This window comes from Helianthus annuus, chromosome 2 (assembly GCF_002127325.2).
Source record: "Helianthus annuus cultivar XRQ/B chromosome 2, HanXRQr2.0-SUNRISE, whole genome shotgun sequence".
Taxonomy (NCBI): Eukaryota; Viridiplantae; Streptophyta; class Magnoliopsida; order Asterales; family Asteraceae; genus Helianthus; species Helianthus annuus.
This window is the reverse complement of record NC_035434.2, coordinates 51,752,882-51,773,970: the sequence shown is the minus strand read 5'-3', so window position 1 is coordinate 51,773,970 and position 21,089 is coordinate 51,752,882. Positions and strand designations below refer to the sequence as shown.

General features: G+C 34.7%; 1 long non-coding RNA gene and 1 other non-coding gene across 3 annotated transcripts; one reads left to right on the top strand and one right to left on the bottom strand.

Annotated features, from left to right (window-relative positions):
• The first annotated feature begins 11,924 nt into the window (after positions 1-11,924).
• LOC110913493 lies at positions 11,925-13,792 on the top strand. Of its 2 annotated transcripts, none has more exons than XR_002578407.2 (4): positions 11,925-12,346; positions 12,793-13,195; positions 13,283-13,363; positions 13,447-13,792. It is a non-coding gene; the product is annotated as an uncharacterized LOC110913493 (long non-coding RNA). The 2 variants fall into 2 exon arrangements; XR_002578406.2 differs by having other exon boundaries at positions 11,928-12,346; positions 12,799-13,195.
• A 6,602-nt stretch (positions 13,793-20,394) lies between these two features.
• Positions 20,395-20,466, bottom strand: TRNAD-GUC. The gene has a single exon. It is a non-coding gene; the product is annotated as a tRNA-Asp (tRNA).
• Positions 20,467-21,089: the final 623 nt, after the last annotated feature.

Here is a 21,089-nt window from a genome sequence, read left to right as displayed (position 1 = left end):
ATATATATATATATATATATATATATATATATGTGTGTGAATGATCTGTTAGTAACCACCCTTTATTGTGAGAACCGTAATAACCAATGTGAATACAATCAAAAAAAAAATTAAAAACACATAATTTTTTTTTAAATATTTTTATGTAAAAATCGCTACTTTTAGTAGCCAAAGTTTTTTTGACTACTAAAATAGCGATTTTTACATAAAAAATATTTAAAAAAAAATTTTGTGTGTTTTTTGGATTTTTTTAGGTTGTGTTCACATTGGTTCTCGCAATAAAGGTGATTCTGGTATGAACCCTACCCTATATATATATATATATATATATATATATATATATATATATATATATATATATAGGGGATGGTTCAAATGAAAAACACTTTTAACTCGAAAACTAACTAAAAAAGCCTAAAAAACACACCAATTTTTTTTTTTTTTGCAATTTTTTATTAAAAATCGCAATTTTTTGTATATAAAAAAAACTTTTTTCAAAAAAAAAAAATAATTTTGTAGTGCACATGTGTACTATTACACATGTGCACTACAAATTTTTTTTTATATTCCTAAATTAGCGAAAATTGGTATGAAAAAAATTGGTTTGTTTTTTAGTTCGTTTTCTAGTTTTCGCGTTAACTAGTGGTTTTCATTTGAACCTTCCCTAATATATATATATATATATATATATATATATATATATATATATATATATATATATATATATATATATATATATATATATATGAGACGTGTCCGTTAGGAACCACCCTTTATTGAGACGTGTCTGTTGTTGTAGTTGGTTTATTTTGTTGTGTTCACATTGTTTCTCGCGGTTTTTGCAATAACAGTGTTTCTCTCATGAACCCTACCCTATATATATATATATATATATATATACATATATATATATATATAGGATTAGGTTCAAACGTGAACAAATTTCCAAGAGTGAACCGCGTGAACTGATCTGAACCATGGATTTCATATACATTTAACAAGGGTAAGATTGTAACTTTATATAAATATTGAATTTAAATTATTGCCTTATTAATTTCAAAATCCTAACATATTTAAATCATCATCAGTTACCAACATTTTCGACATCTACAAAACAATTACTTATTTTAAATATGTTAGGATAATCTTAACTTATTTTAATGTTGTCATTGTTTTTGGTCATAGTAGCAAGATTCGAATTATAGTTTTTGTCTTTTTTTGGTTGAACTAGAGTTTTTAGTCATCTTTTTTATTGTGTATAACTCTTAGCTCCGTAGTACACATGTGTACTGTTGTGTTCCATACATTCCAACACGATAGTACACATGTGTATAATACATGGGATAGTACACATGTGACCCGCAACATTGTTGTCTTAGCTCCGTAGTACACATGTGTACTGTTGTGTTCTATTGTTCTATATATTCCAACACGATAGTACACATGTGTATAATACATGGTATATTTACGGGATTTACTCTCTTATTATTGGAAATAATTTTCTTTCCTAGTTTTAAATAAGCAAAATAATATAATTACACTTCTACCCTTTTAATTTTAATAAAACAATAAATACTAACCTATTAATTACAATCATGCCACCCCTTTAAATAATCAAGATCATATTAATCAGCGGTCAAGATTTGTTCACGCAGTTCACTCTTGGGAGGTTGTTCACGCTGAAACCTTACCCTATATATATATATATATATATATATATATATATATATATATATATATGAGAATGATCATTTAGGAACCACCATTTATTCCGCCAGAACCAATGTGAACACAACAAAAAATATCTAAAAAAGACACAATTTTTTAAATATTTTTATGAAAAAATCGCTACTTTTCGTTATTAAAAAAAGTTTATAAAAAAATAAAACTTTTTTAACTACTAAAAGTAGCGATTTAAATACAAAAAATATTAAAAAAATGTGTGTTATTTAGAATTTTTAGGTTTTTTCAGGGTTTAGTTTTTAGCATTTAGCTTGAGTGGGGGGTTTAGGTTTTTTTTTTTTTTTTTTTTTTTTTGGTGGGGGGGGGGTTATGTTCACTTTGATTCTCGCGATTCTTGCAATAAAGGTGGTCCTCGCATAAACACAACCCTATATATATATATATATATATATATAGGGTAAGGTTCATGCGAGAACCACCCTTATTGCGAGAACCGCGAGAACCAATGTGAACACAAAATAAAATCTAAAAAAAATCAAAAAAGCACTCAAAAATTTTTTTTTATTTTTTTAATATTTTTTAACAAAAAATCGCTATATTTCGTTCCATAAAAAAAAAAAACTTTTTTTTTTGAGTAACAGTTATTCATGCACATGTGCATATGTATCATTAATTCAACAAATTCGGTAATACATTATCAGGAATAGACAATTGCACTTTAATTTACAATACCATTAGTAATACACTACTTTTTACATTACCAATATTCAAAATGCACATGTGCATAATTAGGTATAACCATGATATAACGTGTTTTGGTACAAAAAGTTTGTGATTTTGAATGGAGAAGTAGACCCATATACATGTTTTTTGGTTAGTTATATCTAGTGGTTGATGGTTTGGTTATAGTTGTCAATTTTTTATGTAATATGTTGATTGGATGGTATAAATGGTGTTTACATACATGTAATAAAGTGAAAATATTGTTAATGGTATTGTATTATGGATGGTAGGAGGTAATGGTAGTGTATTATGGATGGTATGATAGATGAAAGGGAAAGTGTATTCAAAGTGGTGTACCAAAACACCTTATTTCATATTGATACATATAATGCACATGTGCATTTCTAATATTGGTAATGTAAAAAGTAGTGTATTACATATGGTAGTGTAAATGAAAGTGCAATTGTCTAATATATGTAATGAATTACGGAATTTGTCAAAGAAATGACAGAAATGCACATGTGCATGCTTGTGTATTATGGATGGAATGATAGATGAAAGAGAAAGTAGTGTACCAAAACACCTTATTTCCTGTTGATACATATAGATGCACATGTGCATTTCTAACATTGGTAATGTAAAAGATAGTGTATTACACGTAGTAGTGTAAATGAAAGTGCAATTGACTATTATTTGTAATGAATTACGGAATTTGACAAAGAAACGACACATATGCACATGTGCATGGATAACTGTTACTCGAATTTTTTTTTTTTTGAATTTTTTTTTTATTTTTTTATTAACAAAATATAGCGATTTTTTCAAAAAAAATAGTAAAAAAATAAAAAAAAATTTTTGGGTGTTTTTTAGATTTTTTTAGGAATTACTGTTTGTGTTCACACTGGTTCTCGCGGTTCTCGCAATAAGGGGTGGTTCCTAACGGATCTTTGTCATATATATATATATATATATATATATATATATAGGGGACCGCTAGAATGAGAACCACCCCGAGTTGTAAGAACCGCAAGAACCACACCATCCGGGTCACCGTTTACCACGATTTTTTTTTTACAACTAGATGTGTGTATTATAAACACAGCCGTAAAAAAAAATTTAAACGCCCTCCCCGAGGGGGTAGTTTTTTACACCACAAGTTTGGTGTTTTTATTATTTTTTTGTTTTTTCTTTTTTTTACACCAAACTTGTGGTGTAAAAAACAACCCCCTCGGGGGGGGGGGGGGGGGCGTTTAAAATTTTTTTTTACGGCTGTGTTTATAATACATACATCTAGTTGTAAAAAAAAATCGTAGTAAACGGCGACCCGGATGATGTGGTTCTCGCGGTTCTTACAACTCGGGGTGGTTCTCATTTTAGCGCAATTATATATATATATATATATATATATATATATATATATATATATATATATATATATAGGGCTGCTAGAATGAAAACCACCTCGAGTTGTAAGAACCGCGAGAACTACACCCCACGGGTGGGCGTTCACCACGATTTTTTTTTTACAACTAGATGTGTAAATTATAAACACAGCCGTAAAAAAAAAAATTTAAACGTCGCGGCCGAGGGGGTAGTTTTTTACCCCACAAGTTTGGTGTTTTTAATTTTTTTTTCTTTTTTCTTTTTTTTTCACCAAACTTGTGGTGTAAAAAACTACCCCCCCCCCCGACCGCGGCGTTTAAAATTTTTTTTTACGGCTGTGTTTATAATTTACACATCTAGTTGTAAAAAAAAAATCGTGGTGAACGCTCACCCGTGGAGTGTAGTTCTCGCGGTTCTTACAACTCGAGGTGGTTTTCATTCTAGCGGCTCCCTATATATATATATATATATATATATATCGAAACAATATTTTTCATTTCCCAATAACATATTTAGCCTTTTCCATCCCGGCAAAAATCTTGATCTTATAAAAGGTTATTGGAAGTTTAATTTGTTTTAGTGCATCATGTAACAATCTCCTCTTGTAATGTTTCAGTTAATCTTTTTCACGTAAATTCTAGGCACTTTCCTTTCTTATTAATTTCTGCTTTATGTATATGATCTTTATATATAAATAAAAAATATATCATTTGGAAAAGAGAAAATCACCAAAACCACCTCAAAAAGTCAAAACAAATATTTGTAGAGGTAGGGGCTTCAAGGTGAGGAAAAGGCTACATATATATAGACTTTCTCCCGCAATTTTTAAACGAGCAATATCTTTATATTTTTTTTAATTACACAAGTTAAAAAGAAATTTTATTCTCTTCAATAAAAATGTTATTGTATGAAAAAGTTATAAAAGCTTAAAAATTATGGAAAAAAGGGAAAAGTCTATGTGGCTTCTACTTTTGGGAAACGTCTAGATTTCAATCTAAAACTTTCTAGTTAGCACGGTGCAATGCGTGTATGGTTTAACATGTGTACATCTATTTTTTTCGGTTTAACAACCTCGTCGCAACCTGTGTGTCGTAAGTTGACTTAGTTATTCTTTTCTACATTTTACATTTGGGACTAATTTTTGCAAGTTAACACGCCACAACGTACGTGTGTAGTTCAACGTTTTTATATTTATGTTTTGTTCGCTACTTCGCTTTAAGTGTCCTGCCGTAAAACCCGAGTTCTAAACAATAGTATAAGCTTAATTAGCAAATTTTAACTTACAAGTTTCCCTCATCCAAAATTATCATCTACACCTAAAATCTTTGACTTTTATATTTTTCTTTTTAGTTTAACCAATGTTATGCCATTGACCCTTAACATGCATGCTTTATATATATTTATTTATTTATAACTTTTAAAATACGTTGTTTTATAAAGTTCTTGTTTGTTTTTATCTTCGTATCAGTGTTTTGAGTTGTTAATGGTAATAAAAAAGTGTTCAAAGTATAAACATACACGTCATCAAAATTGCGTCACAAATTGCTTTTTTTAAAGCGGTGTCATTTTACCTTTTTGTCGTTCTAATAATACAGTGTAACGTGTTATTAGATTACAAATATACCGTTGCGACGTGTTTATGCATCCCCCTTCTATCGTTGTGACGTATTCTGTATAATTATTTTCATTTCTTTTTTCACAACCTTTTTTTAGTTTTGAAAACGCTAATTGTCTAAAGTTACACATGGGTTAGGTTTTGCTTTTTTTCATATAAAGTTCGGCGGAGGTTATTCTTTTTTTCGTGGTCTAATGTGCGGCAATGCACGAGTCAAATTACTAGCTAGCTGAATATTAATTAGCTATAATGGTTGTTTCAGGTCATCGAACATGGAAATGTATGGTATTTTTGTGGCGATTATGGCAATATTGGTTGGAACGGTTGTTCAAATGACTAAACCAACCCAAGAAAACAAGACACACATGGGGATTTGCTTAGCAACATTAGTCATGAATTTTGCTGCAGCATTATCGGTGTTCTCTCAAACAAATGATACAGAATACAAGAATTGGAAAACCATCATTTTCAAACTCGTGTTCATATTCACAGGAACACTTTCTCCATATTTAGTATTTTGTTTGCTTCTACCCCAATGGTTTACCTGGTATGCTTTTATCATCATATACACCATTGTGACCATGATAGAAGGTCATAACATCATGAAACAAATAATCACTTGGCCATATCAAAAATTAGCTTTTGCCATGAAGTTCGTAATTGTAAAGTTTTCAGTGTTGTTGTTCAGAGATCAGTTGACTACTACTGCTATGGTTTAAATAAATATTTCCACATGCACTATACACACAATGATGTCTAGCATATATTGGATTGTAGGGGTAGTTTCCTAAGTTTCGGTGTAATATATAATATATGAAGTATTTTATATTCTATATATGATAGTGATACATTTTAAATTGTGATGTGTTGGCATGTGTTCTTTTTGATCTCTCTCACCCTCTTTGTAACATTAATATGTGATTTAATATCACTTGTCACTACTAGAAAAAAAAAACCTTCAATCTATATGAGAGTGATAAATTTTAAATTGTGATGTGTTGGCATGTGTTCTGTTTGATCTCTCTCACCCTCTTTATAACATTAATATGTGATTTAATATCACTTCTCACTACCAGAAAAAACCTTCAATGCGTTATTAAAGGATAGATATGAAACACAAAAAAGCGTTCAGAAAGTCCTTGTCATTAATTGAAGATGACATGTATTTGTGTGTCATCCACTTATGACACACCTTAGACTATAGGGTATGGTGAAGTTAGTCCCCAAAGGGACCACTCGCCACGTAGGCGCCACCTCACCAAGAGTGGAGGACCATCCCCTTAGAGACTACCCAAGGGTGTGAGGGACTACCCAATATATAAAAAACTAATATATAAATAAAGGAGAGAGAGAGAGAGAAGAACTTGGAGGCCCCACCATCAGCCAATCACATGGCTCGTCCCAAACGTCCTGTGGGGGACGCCAGCGACGCGACGGGGGGAGGGGGACGGTGTGCGACGATGCGGGACGTGCGGCGCCGGGGGGGGGGGACGATCCCCAACCGCATAGTCTTAATAACACGTTTTAATGACACAGTTTAATGACACACCTTTATGACACGCTTTAATGACACACCTTAATGACACGCATTTATGACAGTCGTTGATGACACATTTTAATGACACGCGTTTATGACACTTTAATGACAACATTTATGACACGCATTCCGTGTCACGGTTTTCATTGTTTAATTTTTTTTTTTTAGAATTTCTAATTTTCTTTAGAGAATCAAAACAATATATAAATCTATTTCATGACAAAATACCAAAATTACTAAAACAATTCATTTCATAGTTATATGTCAGATATAATTCAAATATCTTCGGTTAACAAAAAAATATTATTTGCCGCACATACTTCAACATCTAAAATAGTCACTTGAAAACAAATGTTGCACCATAACTCGAACACCCTTCACGTATTCCATCAATATCCTCATCCGTGTATACCACTTTGCCATCCCCAACCTGAGAAAAATATTAAGAGCCTAAATACATAGACTTTAATATGAACAACAATTAATGACATAAACAAAATTATAGAGCCTATGCACTTTGATATGATAAACAAAGATGATATCCATACAATTATATTCTTATTCTATCCGGTTATTTAGTTATCGTTTTAACCAGTTTCTTTTATATACAAATTAAACACACAAATCTCATCAAAATCCCCAAAATTATAAACTAAATTCAGTGATCTAAAAAGGTTTTGCAACTAATTAGCTAACAAACTAATAATACTCCAAAAGTAATCATTTAAAAAGTAGTACTTACGTTGTCATTGGCAAGTATTTCAATTTCCCTCTTCAACCACCTCTTTCATGAACTTCAACACATAATAGCCACATTCAGTACCTCCCGTCTGATATGGGCACTACACAATTAAAGATTCCAATTCAGTTGATGAAGTTAAAGCTACAATTTCAACACATGTTCACTACACAAATAAAATTACTGATATGTTTCTTTCAATAAGAAATAAGTGCTCAACTTAGCCTTAATCCAGTTGACACTTTGTATAGCATACAAGGCCATTGCCCTAAAAAATTAAGAAATATATCACGACAGGTTTTGACATAAATAGGTTACAAATCAAAACATGCCAATTTAGAAGAAAAAAAAACATAAAAGTAAGGTTTTGTCACAAGTTAAATGAACCCGACCCGAACCTGTTTGCCTATCTTGCCACCTCTAGTTCTTCAAAATACAATATTCTTAACATATTGAATAGTGAATGATGTATGCCAATTTATTTACATATACAAAGTACTATTTAAGGATTTCTATATATAATGGCGTTGGTACTTTATAAATTACCCATATGTATGATCTCTTACCCAACCCTTTCGACCCACCCATTCTCGCCACATCTAATAAACATGTTAAGTAATTACCATACATGTTTAACAGCAAAAGATTGGCAACTAAAAGCGCCCCACTACTGCCTACTTGTTTAATCATATTTCATGTTTTAATCATTTATAAATTTCATAGCAAACTGACAACAAAGTATCTTGACCCAATCCAATCCAAACCGTATTTTTACCCATAGATTTTTATAAGTTGTTTGCTTTCAACTCAAATGGCATAATCGATGGCTAAATACAGTTATGTGGTTATATAATTGTCTTATATATTACACTAAGAACAATAGATTGTAGTTATACGGTTCTCACATTGTAAAACGCTTTAAAACGTAAAAAAATGGAACCGAAAAGGGGCTAATCGAAGTTAAACCTGGGTTTATTCCATCTGTATTAGTGTTAGGGCATGAATTTTATGCTAAGGATCATCTATCCTGAGATTGGGCATGGATCACGGATCCTTAACGGATGATACAAGGAGTCTGAGGATCCATGATCCTTACTATTGTTTATGTTTTTAACATTTGTCACGTTTTTAATATTTATACACAGGTAATGGACGACATGGACTTAGTCTTTGCTGGAATCTCGTGGAATATGCTTCATATAGGCACGTGCTTGATGAAAAATAACCGTTTTGGAGAACATGGGTGACTTCCACCTTTTTCGGAAAGTTTGTTACTTGATATTTTTCTATCTTTAAAGGGGAAAACAACTCATTTTTAGGCATAAGTCGAGTACAACACAGAAAAAACACACAACACTCGAACTCTCTGCAAGTTATTGGCGAAATACACACACTCACACTAGCAATCCATTGTAGTGAGCTTGTTTTCTTCCGAAGTTGTACAAGGATCATTTTTGTTTTTGCAATACATTTGGTGATCGATAGTTTCCATCACCTGAGGTTTTTTATGCCGGAGATCATTCATTAATCTAGGGCTTTTTCCTCGCATAAATCTCGGTGTTTATCGTTGATTTCATTTTCTATTCGTTCATACATTTGTTCATTTAACCAAGCATCTAACCTCACAAAATCAGATTTGGTTACATTATCCTTGTGTGATTTTTGACCAAAACAGTTTGGCGCCCACCGTGGGGCAATCGGTGCTTCATTCTTGAAGAATTTTGTTCATTTCAGCCATTTTTATTCATTACCTTCAACCACATGGCTTCTTAGGGAAAAACTACTTCAAGTTCCATGTCGGCGGTTACCTCATCACAGGGCATTCCGCCTTTGCATCCTCTCCCCCCTGCATTCCAGAAGAATGCTGAGAATGCTCCGAAATGAGAGGATACATGCAACAACAGGACGATACTAATGGCAGGATCCTTCGCGAAATTAATGAAATCAAGAAATTGAAAAAATCAGCAGAGGATCACTCCCCATTGATGCCCAGGTCGTTGGGTTTTACTACTCCATCATCAACAATCCAGTTTTCCAAAGGATCCAATGTCCAGATTCAAGGATCCTCTATCCTTCGGCAAGGAACACTGGAGTCAGGGCAGCCTCAAGGATCCTACTTCCACCCTCAAGGATCCTCTTCTCAGCATCAAGGATCCTTCTCTAGTTCAGAATAATACATGGGGGCGCTTTCAGATCAAGGATCCTACCCTCAGTATCAAGGATCCTCGTCGCAGGTTCAAGGATCCATGGAATATCCTCCAGGGCCTTCAGCACCGATGTATCCTGGATCCAACATCTTCCAGGATCAAGGATCCTTAGGGAGTCAACAACCCAGAAGTTCTGAAATTCATGTGGGAGATTTCATTCCCATACAGACCATTGCTTCATCTGGTCCCACTCTTGCACCAGAGTTGCCTCAATTTGGATTCACATCTGGAATCCCAACTGCGAACCAGTCCACTACAAGAAAAGTGACCATTAGAGACTAAATTATTGGGGACTGATATATTAGTCTCTAATACGCCATATCTAAGACTGATTTATCAGTCACTAATAATGTTAGGGACTGATTTCTATGAGAAATATATTAGTTACTGAAAATCAGTCTCTAATATCTTGACACCTTATTTGAGACTAAATTTCAGTTGCAAATATCGTTGCGCCTATAGATTTCTAAATGGACACTTATTGGCTACAAAATTTCAGTCTCAAATATGTGCACTCTATAATGAAAAATAGCGCGTATGTGTTGGAGACTAATCTTTAGTCTTCCATATAGATGGAACATATTAGGGACTTACCGTTTCAGACTAAAGTATGAGAGACTAATATATCAGTCTCTAATACACAATATTTAGGACTGATTTCTTAGTTACTTAGTTACCTACTGATAATATTAGGGACTGATTTTTATGGGACTTATGTTCAGTTACTACTGGTAATTTACCGTCGTGCCTACGGGCGGGTGGGTTACTGGGTTTTCCCCGAAATTAATGGTGGACGACTCGGGTTACTCTCCGAGTACTCCGTTTGTCTAGTGCGTGCCCCAAGAGTGCTCAAGATTGATCTGTTGCCATTAAAAAATAAGAAATTACCAGGGCAATACCCCAAAGCCCTCATTTTCTCCTTTCATTAAATTATCAAAGCTAATTAAAAAATTAAAGTGAAAAATGCCCGGATAGTCCTTGTGGTTTCGCCTTTTTTCACCTATAGTCCCCAACTTTCTAAAACTACCTGAATAGTCCCCAAGTTTTCATTTTTTGTTCCCGGATAGTCCCTGGGTCTAACTTCAGTTACTTTTCTCTGTTAAAATGATGTGAAATGACAAAAATACCCTTTCCTTAAAAGGCCAAACCATAGGGACAATCCGGGCATCTTCTTTATTTTTATTTATAAAACCTCACCACCACACTTCATCTTCAACCTCCACCCTCTTCATCTTCAACCTCCTCCACCCACCATTATAGGATTGTAAAATTTGTATTTAATGTTACAACTTACAGGAATGGAAGTAATTTTTTGTTGTTAAAGTTGTTAGTTTATGTTACAGGGATGTCCTATACAAGCTGTTAGTGAGTGTGGTTATGGTAGTGGTGAAGATGGGGTGGATAGATGGTGTTAATGGCGAGGGGTGGTGATGACAGCGGTGGTGGTGGTTGTGGCGGGGGTGGTGATGCCCGGATAGTCCATATGGTTTGGCCTTTTAAGGAAAGGGTATTTTTGTCATTTCACATCATTTTAACAGAGAAAAGTAACTGAAGTTAGACCCAGGGACTATCCGGGAACAAAAAATGAAATTTTGGGGACTATTCAGGTAGTTTTAGAAAGTTGGGGACTATAGGTGAAAAAAGGCGAAACCACAGGGACTATCCGGGCATTTTTCTCAAAATTAAACCTCATTAACTTTTGAATTAATTAATTATTTATTAAATATACACATTTTTTAATAAAGTTGTTAGCTAAATTACTACACGTTTCTAAAGGTTTTATTAGTTAAATCCCCATTGTCTAATTAACAGTGATGTGATATAATTTTTTTTTAACTTTTCAGTGAAATCACTACATGTATGTAATATACAATTTTAAATTAAAATATTACATTTTAAGATATAACGTTTTATAAATATTGAAATTAAAATTTAAAAGAGAGTTAAAATTTCCCAAACCTATTCCCGCATCAAAATTTCCCCACCCAATCTCCCTCCCCAAGTTTAAAATTTTTCGTTTTCGGAATAGGTCATGTTCCCGCTTCCCCCAAACTAGTTCTCGAGTTGAGGTGTTTTGGTTCTCATATCTAGGGCATGTTTGGCTTTCCTTTTGAAAACTCCTTTTCAACTTCTTTGAGAAGTTAATAAGTCAGAATTTCTAACTTATTGACTTCTTGCCTCACATCACATACAATCCCAAACACTCTAAAAGTCCTTTTTTATGTTTTCAAGAAGTAAATAAGTTAATAAGTTGGTAAAATAAGGAATCCCAAACACCACCCTAAGGTGTCTTCAACATCTAGGTTCTTGGCATTCCAACCCCTTGACTTGTATTAGGTTTGCCTCTCTTTCTCTTCTGCTCAGATGAGTTTAACCTCTTTGTCCCTGCACCACCAAAACCTACGGCTCATCACCACCAACCAGCGGCTAATCAACAACCCCTCGATTTCTATGTTCAGGTTCTATCAATTAAAATCTTTTTTTTTTTTGTATAAGTTTCATCATAAGCCACATCTGGGATTAAATTAATTGCAATCTTTGCAAATTTTTTTACCAATAGCCCTTATTTCAATATATTTTAATCTGATAGATGATCACCAAGTTTGGCAGGGGTGGCTCTCTGAATTAATTATTTGATATGTATAATTGAGTTATGTGAATTCGTTATTATAAACTAATTAACCATTCTTTTTTTCTTTTTGTGAAACTTGAAAGTGTGAGACATGAAAGATAAGGGATAAGTACATAGACTAGGCCGATAACCATTTTCTATATCAAGTTTTAGGTTCTGATTCATGCTTTTTTTGTTATTGTTTTTATTAAGTATATACATACTGTTGAATGTAAATGTTTTAGGATCATATGTAAATTTATTAGATTTTGATTTCGTTCATGTTGTTTAAAGGTGCAGGTTTGAAGATGCACGCCAAGTGCTTGATGAAACGCTACAACCAAACTCACTTTCGTTTCACATTATTTTTTACAAGATAAGTGGATATTTATCTTAGGTTTAATTGTGTTGATGTATAGGAATTGTGTGTCTTCTGATCTGATAGCTTGTTAATATTTAGTTTTCTATTTAGCATAATTATTGTCCGTGGAACTGGTAGGATATTGAAAAATCTTGAATGTTGTCCGTCGATAATCTTTTTTTACCTTTTAAGGTAATTATAAATACATACATACATTTTTATGTTGTACATGACTAACATGTTTTCTTTAATGAATCTGAGTTTTGTTATTATCTAGTGTCTAAAAGATGAGAGGTTTTTATGCTGGCTATTGGGGTATCGATTACGCCATTATTGGTGAGCTTTATGTCTTAAAATTATATGTAGTCTTTTATAGTAGATTTCACGATAACCAGGAGTTTAAATGCACGTCTATACCTGCAGCTCATGATAAGCAGGATTTTATATGCACATCTGTACTATCAGACTTGAGAACCGATTAGCTGGTAGAGAAGACATGTTTGGGTGTTTATCTTAACTTCTATTCTGTAGTGATGTTTTGATATTGAATATATTTGGCTAACTTTTAATTTTGTTCATGTCTACAGATTGCTAAGACATCTACTATTTTAAACGTTGCAAGACTTGTTGCTATACAAAAGTAAGCATTCAATAGAAGATAATACGATGAAGGTGAAGTTTCAACATGAATAAAGTCCAATAATGTTAATAAAGTTAAACTAAGACCCATCACAAAACATGAAGCATAGAAGCCTGTAGAATCCTACACATTGACGGATAAGCCAATAGATATACAATAGTTGATGTTTTATACTCAATACTATTTTTTTCTATTTTTTTATTTACTTAGTTTTAAGAGAATGCTTGATGTATTTATATTGTATGTTAACCTAATATTTGTTTGTTCATAGTTTATTATTTCATGTTTATATAGTTTCGATGAATATATTTAAGTTTGCTTTTAGAGACTGATTTGCAAACTACAAATAAGTAAAGATATTGGAAACTGAAAATTTTTGTTATATGAGGTTGGTTTTTAGTCTCTAATAAACACATGTTTGAAACTAAAATGGTATTGTATTTGAGATTATCTTTCAGTCTATAAAAGAAACACATTAATGAATGAAATGGTGTGGTATTAATACTAATTTCTAGTCTTTAAAACACCTTATTAGAGACTAAAGTGCCATAGAATCGTGAACCTAATGAAATGTATTGGAGACACAATATACCCGGTTTAAAGGACTAATTATCACTCCCTAAAGAAATGCATTAGGGACTAAAATATCATAGTATTCGAGACTAATTTGTAGTCACTGAAGATATGGATCAGGACTGAATTAACGAGGTACCGGGGGTAAATTGAGGACTGAATTTTTATGTATTAGAGACTTACTATTAGTCCCTATTGGTGTCATACAATCGAGACTGATTTTTAGTTGCTAAAACCACTATCTAGTACTAGGTATCTAGGACTGGCAGGGGACTGGTAAATCAGTCCCTGATAACCTTTAGGGATTGATTTTAATGTATCAGATACTGATTTTTCAGTCCCGATTACTCATTTTTTTTTTTGTAGTAGTCAGGAGGTAACACTTTCAATACATCTTACAATACTAACCATGGTCTTGTGCAGGAACCAGGGATCAACCACGCCATGGCTAGGGAGTTGCAAAAACTCAAAGATATGATATCCAGTGTCCCAGGAGTGATTAAACCCATTCTTGAGATCCCGGATGGGAGTCACAAGGTGTCTCGCTTTGCACCACTCATATGTAATGCGGAGATACCAAAGCGATTTCAAACACCAAATATGAAGCTCTATGATGGTACAACTGATCCAGAAGAGCATGTAGCTCAATACAGGGAGATAATGGAGATCAACCCCATTCCTGAAAGGTTAAAAGAAGCATGTCTATGCAAGGGTTTCGGATCCACAATGACAGGATCGACTCTTAAATGGCTGCTAAGTCTTCCCCCTTACTCTATTACTTCATTTGCTAATCTAGTTAACTTGTTCAATAGTCAATTTTCATGTAGTAGGAGATTTGAACGATTAACTAGTGATTTATATAGGGTAACACAAGGTCATAATGAATCACTAAGAGATTACATAACTAAATTCAATAGAGAATCCTTAGAAATCCCTAACTTAGATATTGCTACTGCTGTTGAAGCATTTAAAATGGGTTTACTTGAGGATTCTCAGTTCTATGATGATCTTGTTATGACACCTTGCAGGAACCTAGATGAGGTAAGGAACAGGGCCCTTAGGTTCATCCGTTTAGAGGATGACGAAAGGATCCAGGAGTGATTGTCAGGATCCTCAAAGCAAGACAAACAAGGATCCTATTTCAAGAATAACTGATCCAAGCATTACTCCAAGCATGACAACCAGAATGTGCATGCTGTGGAACAAGAGGAAGATGATGAGCATTATCCTCCTATTTCTGAATATTGTTTTTCTGCTGATAATACTGAACTAATCTTTGCTATGCAGAATTTAGGTGACAAGGCTAGGTGGCCAAGGAAGAATGACAAACTGCCTGCTACCAAAGACAAATCGAAATGGTGTGCTTACCATGAGGATTTTGGCCATCTCACAGATGAGTGCATAGCATTAAGGAAGGAGATAGGTTATCTTTTGAGCAAAGGATACTTGAAGGAATTGCTTGGAAGGAAAAAGTCAAGGATCCAGGATTCTGAGAAAGTTCCTGGAAAAGCTCCTCCTCCACCAACTGATACTCAAATCATCCATTTCCTCTCCGCAGGTTCTCAGCAGCTAAGAGACATGCAAAGGAAACAAAGATGGAGAATGGGGACAGACCTGTTCGAACTTCCATTCTTACCCAGGAAAAAGTCATATCCTTTGATGGGGATGACCATGTGGACATACGGGATCCTCATCACGACGGTTTAGTCATTACATTATTTATCTCTAACCATTTTGTTTGCAGGATTCTCATTGACGGGGGAAGCTTGGTGAACATAATCCAGTTGGATGTCCTCAAAAGAATGAATATTCCTGAACCTGGCATTGTCCCAGGATCATCTGTCCTTGTGGGATTCAGTGGAGAGACAAAGAATACATTGGGGGATATCAAACTTCCTATCTATATAGAGGAAGTGAATTCTGTTAAAAAATTCTATGTTATTGATTGCTTATCTTGCTGTAATGTTATCCTTGGCAGGCCACGGATACACGATATGAAGGCAGTCCCCCTCAACATATCATTAATGTGTCAAGCTCCCAACTCTATGGGGTGTGGTGAAGATAGAGAGTGATCAGCAGGAGGCAAAGAACTGTTACTCTTCTTCAATGAAACCAGCCTCCAAGGAGCAAGACGTCATGGAGGCAAGAGAGCAAGATGTCATGTCACACCCCCAAAATCCACCATGCGGAGTATCACCGCTTGGAGGCGTGACATGACCAGGATCGAGTCACCAATCATATTGAACAACGTATTTAAATAAAACCAACCACAATACAATTGGTGACCAAAAGGAAGTTACCCAAGTTCAATGTAAACAGCGGAAGCATAAGACGTTAAACCAAAACATAAGTTCGTAGTTCATAAGTTTAAAGACCCAAAACATAAGTTTCGTAAGTTCATAAAGTTTATTTATTAAGTACGGGACATAACAGTTCGCATTCCACAACGACCACCTCCTTGTGCAAGCCCCATAGCATCTAGCGACCTGCAAAGCATGTAACAACGAGTCAACAACAAAGTTGAGTGAGTTCACGGTTGGTTGTCCATTTTAGAGTTATTTCCAAAAACGTAGTTTAATCTCATTCAGCTATCCAGCCGTGGGGGTTACCCCATAGTTCGAAAACGTTTATTAGTTAACCATCCCATGTCCACCTTCCCTGGCGATCCAGCCCGACACTCCGGCCGTGGGGGCTACCCCATTATTTAAACTACCAGACTCGTTTATCATATCGACTACTAACGAAAATTTCTTGTGCCCTAGCGTCGGTGTCTATCATCACCGACGTGCCATAGTCCATTAGTACACGCCCGTCCGACTGGCACGGTGTGAGGTTTGTTAAACCTAATAGCGCTATTAACTAATGACCCGCTCGCCATAGCCTCGGCGATTAATTCGATATAAAGGGAAGGACTTCGCTGATAGAGTTCTAGTCCAGTAAGTCTAATTCCATCCCAACAGGACGAGGAATTCTTATTCCTGAACACGTCCCAAGGACGAGGAATCCCTATTCCTGAACCCATTCCCATTGGGAATTACCATGCTTTGTAGAAAAGTGTGAACTCACCTCGGTTTGCTCAATTAGATTAGTTACTCTAATAATCAGGAAATCAAGCACATCCTAATAAGGTACAGATAACAATCAATTTCTCATGCACAACATGTATGGTTTATCTACTCACTACTTTTATCACATAACACACAATTCAAACGTCAAGGCACTTTTTTAAGTTATATATTATTTTACCCTAAAATAATATGATGGTAAAATAAACAAATATTCACACAAGAGTTTTAGTATACAATATATATTTTAAATATATATTTATCAAATTTTATTTACGAAAGTCAACCTCCGATACTTGGTGTTTTGTTACAAAAATTATGGCGAAGTTTATATTCGAAATGCAAGTTATAAATACACTCGTAACGCTTGTTTTAGAAAAATATTTTCTAAGTGTTGGGATTTTAGAAAATTTCGCCAGAGTTTCCTTTGTAAATGGAGGTGTCCATGCTTACCAGCATATCATTTTCTTTTCAAAAATTCATTCAAACAAATTCTCATTCAACAACATACAACCTTTATTTACCAAACTTGTCAAAAACAAGCATAAACTATAAACTCATGAAGTTGAAAATTTATAAAAATGTGTAGTAACTTACTAGCATCCTTAGTAAGTCTTGTTACCTTTTAAAATGTGATTAGTTCTTTAAAAACTTTATTTTTAAAGACTTTAAGTGTTTACAACTTCCGCCATGTTTTCTAAAAATATTTCTTCATGAAAGTTTCTAGTTAAACAAGTGTTTCTACACTTGTTTATCCACCAAAAATGTGATTAGTTTTTGTAAGGTCCAATATTTAATGAAACTTATATTTTCCACTTGGTTCTTTTGAGAAACCACTCATGGATTCTTTAGATCTACAAGATTGTAACCTACTTTGATCTTTATTTTTTACAAGAAAACATTTATTTATTTAAGTTCATAGTTTATGTGTGGATGATTCCATCATCCTACACATTTCTAACTTTCTGATCTTGCTAGTTCATGTTTTTAAACATGATCTAGCAAGACCATATGATAATCCATATCATTTCTACTAGCAAACAACATTCAACAAGCATCGTAACAAAAGAATACCATGATTTCATCATCATTTTAACCATACTTCATCACTATGTTAGTTGATGTTCAAGACTTTGTTTATGGTTCTTTAGAGTTCTTATCTTTTTGATCTTTAAACATCATTAACCACTTAAACAACATGTAAAATGCAAGGATCTAAGTGCTTACCACTAGCACAAGGCTAGGGGAGTTCAAGAGTATAAAAGTGGTGGATAAAAGAAGATGAAAGAGGTCCTTGAGCTTCCGAACACACCAAGCTTGTTTGTATGATCACTAACACCTTTGGATGCCCTTGGAATGATTGAAGAAGCTTGAATGATGGTGGTGGTGTGTGGTGTGGGGGTCGGCCGAGACCAAAGAGGGAGAGGGAGAGAGAGTTGGTGTTTGATGTTGTGATGAGAATGAAGTGCCTTAACCCCTTGTGCCATCTTATAACCCATCTTCATCTTTAACCCTTGTGTATTATGTTTCTTAATCACCACCCATATCAAATAAAATACTAAACAAATCCATGGGTGGGGACACCCATGGTGACCGTCCCAAGGAGGGGGGGGGTATAGGGTTGGGTTTCATTGGGTGGTTACTAGTTGATGTACTGAAAAGTACATATGTTTATAGTGTATATTTTGGTCAGTTTTCAGTCGTTTAGAGTCTAGTTTAGGTTAGAATTTCGATACTGCTGACGTTAAGCTTTGATTTCAGGTCCCGTAGCTTAAAGTGATGAAAAACGAGTAAAATCGAGCAGTTTGGAAGAAAACCGGGATTCGTACGCGCGTCGGAAAAGCTGGAATTCGAAAATGAATAGAAATAATAAAAAATAAATAGGGAGGCGCCGCGTGACGCGACCCCCCCTAGGCGTCACGTGAGGGGTTGGTGTTTCCGGGAAAATTGTTTCCTAGCTAGGGTTTTGAAGAATGATTTCCAAGAAACTTGACACAACTCTAATTACGAATAAAGAAACCCTAGGACGAATTTCGGAGGTGATTTTGAGTATTTTGGAGTGCTTTAGCTTGCGGGAAACATTCGGTTAAAGCTTGGATCATGAAAGTGAAGATTGTTCGGGTTTTATCTCCCAGTGTTCTTTAATTTCGTGTTTTTCGATACTTTCCGATGAATTCTTGTTTTGAACTTAGTTTGTTTATTTTAGACATCATGTTTCTTGGCTAAACCCTAAATACTACCTAGACTAGATGATGGTTTGATTTATATTTGGATCTTTTAACGGTTTTTATTGATTGATTATGGATTGATTTCTGAAAGTAAAGTGTTCTAGATTTTCTGATTTGGTGCGTGTGCGTATTTACTTTTGATTGTGGATTGTTTACTGTTTCACATAGATTTTGGTGGATGTCTTTCACATAATAGATCTGTGTTGATCATTTGCATCTTTGCGGGTTCGGGTGATCTTTGGGTAAATCGGCCGATAGCCTTAGGAACAGTAATTAAAATATAATTAGAAGTAAATATTCTGCTTAACTTGTCGCTGAGAGGCTCGAGTTAGTTATTAGGTCTCGGTGCAGTATATAGCTAAATTAGATTTTGAGAGAAGTCGACTTTAGTTCCCTAATTGCATTTGTGTCTAGTAAACCAAGTTAGAACCTAGAATTGCCTTAGATTGTCGCGCTGAGAGGTAGATAGTCGTATTAGGGCACTTTTAGAGTCGTTAGAGGACTGAGAGGAAATCTAACAGTCGGTATACACAACAGCCTTGTAGGGTTTCCTAGGTTTCTTCCTGAGAAGGGTCGGGAAGTCTTAGCATTGAAATACCTTAAGGTTTAGTATTTTACGATCCCGGCTCCATACAACAATAAAACCGTTAGAAGTCCATTCATAATTAAACTGGATTCAAGTCTAGGTAGTCCTTAATCTCATCTGAATTAAAACCCTAGTTTTCGTTCGTGTCTTAGTTTAATTTCATTTTAAATTGCAAATTTAGGATATTAGTAAAAACCCCCCTTAAGACACAACAATTGTTTAATCGTGTCAGTGTCTAGTCTAAATAGAGTCGTTAACGTAATTCATTAGAGTCCTTGTGGGTTCGACATCCGGACTTACTTTTCTGTGCTAGAGTCGACCGGTTCACTTGCCAGTGAGTAGTTTAGTCAGGTTAAAGAGTCTAGATTTTTATTACTTGAGTCTTAATTTAGGGTAATTTTCGTTTAATTAGTTGAACTACTTTTTCCACATCAAGTTTTTGGCGCCGTTGCCGGGGATCGAACCCGGGTCACCCGCGTGACAGGCGGGAATACTTACCACTATACTACAACGACATTCTGCCAAAAACGATGCCTCGCGCGACGCCAAAGGCCCTAGCGTCACACGAGGGTTAAAGGTTCAAAAACAAAATAAAATGACCCCGCCGGGTTACGCGAGGCCCTCCCTAGGACCCACCGCGTCACGCGACGCCCCTATGAACCTTTTAAAATTGTTTTTTCTTGGACCTGTTGCTGAAATGTTTCCTTTTCCCCAATTACAAACCCTAAAACACGAATTTCACAAAAATCTTCATATCTCACTCGTTTTTCCACCAAATCTCTCTGTTCTTCTTCCTAAATCACCACAATCGCATTATCCACAATCTTAACCATCGATTTCACCCGAATTCGCGCTCCATTCTCGCGTTTTTGGACAAATTCGTGCACCAAAGGTTCAAGACTTCATTTTTCTTGCTAAATCCGAATCCAAGGTATGATTTCTGTGATTTCTCACTAGTAGGTAACTTTATTGCTTCGTTGTAGTGTTGGGTCAGTCATGTCTTAGATTTAGGGTTTGTGTAGGTTCATAAAGTTGGGATTTTTGAGCTTTTTGTCATGTTAGTGGTTTGCGGATGGTTCGGGTTGGTTTGCTTGAGGTTGATTGACACTTATGGGGTATGTTCGGACAACTAGACAAC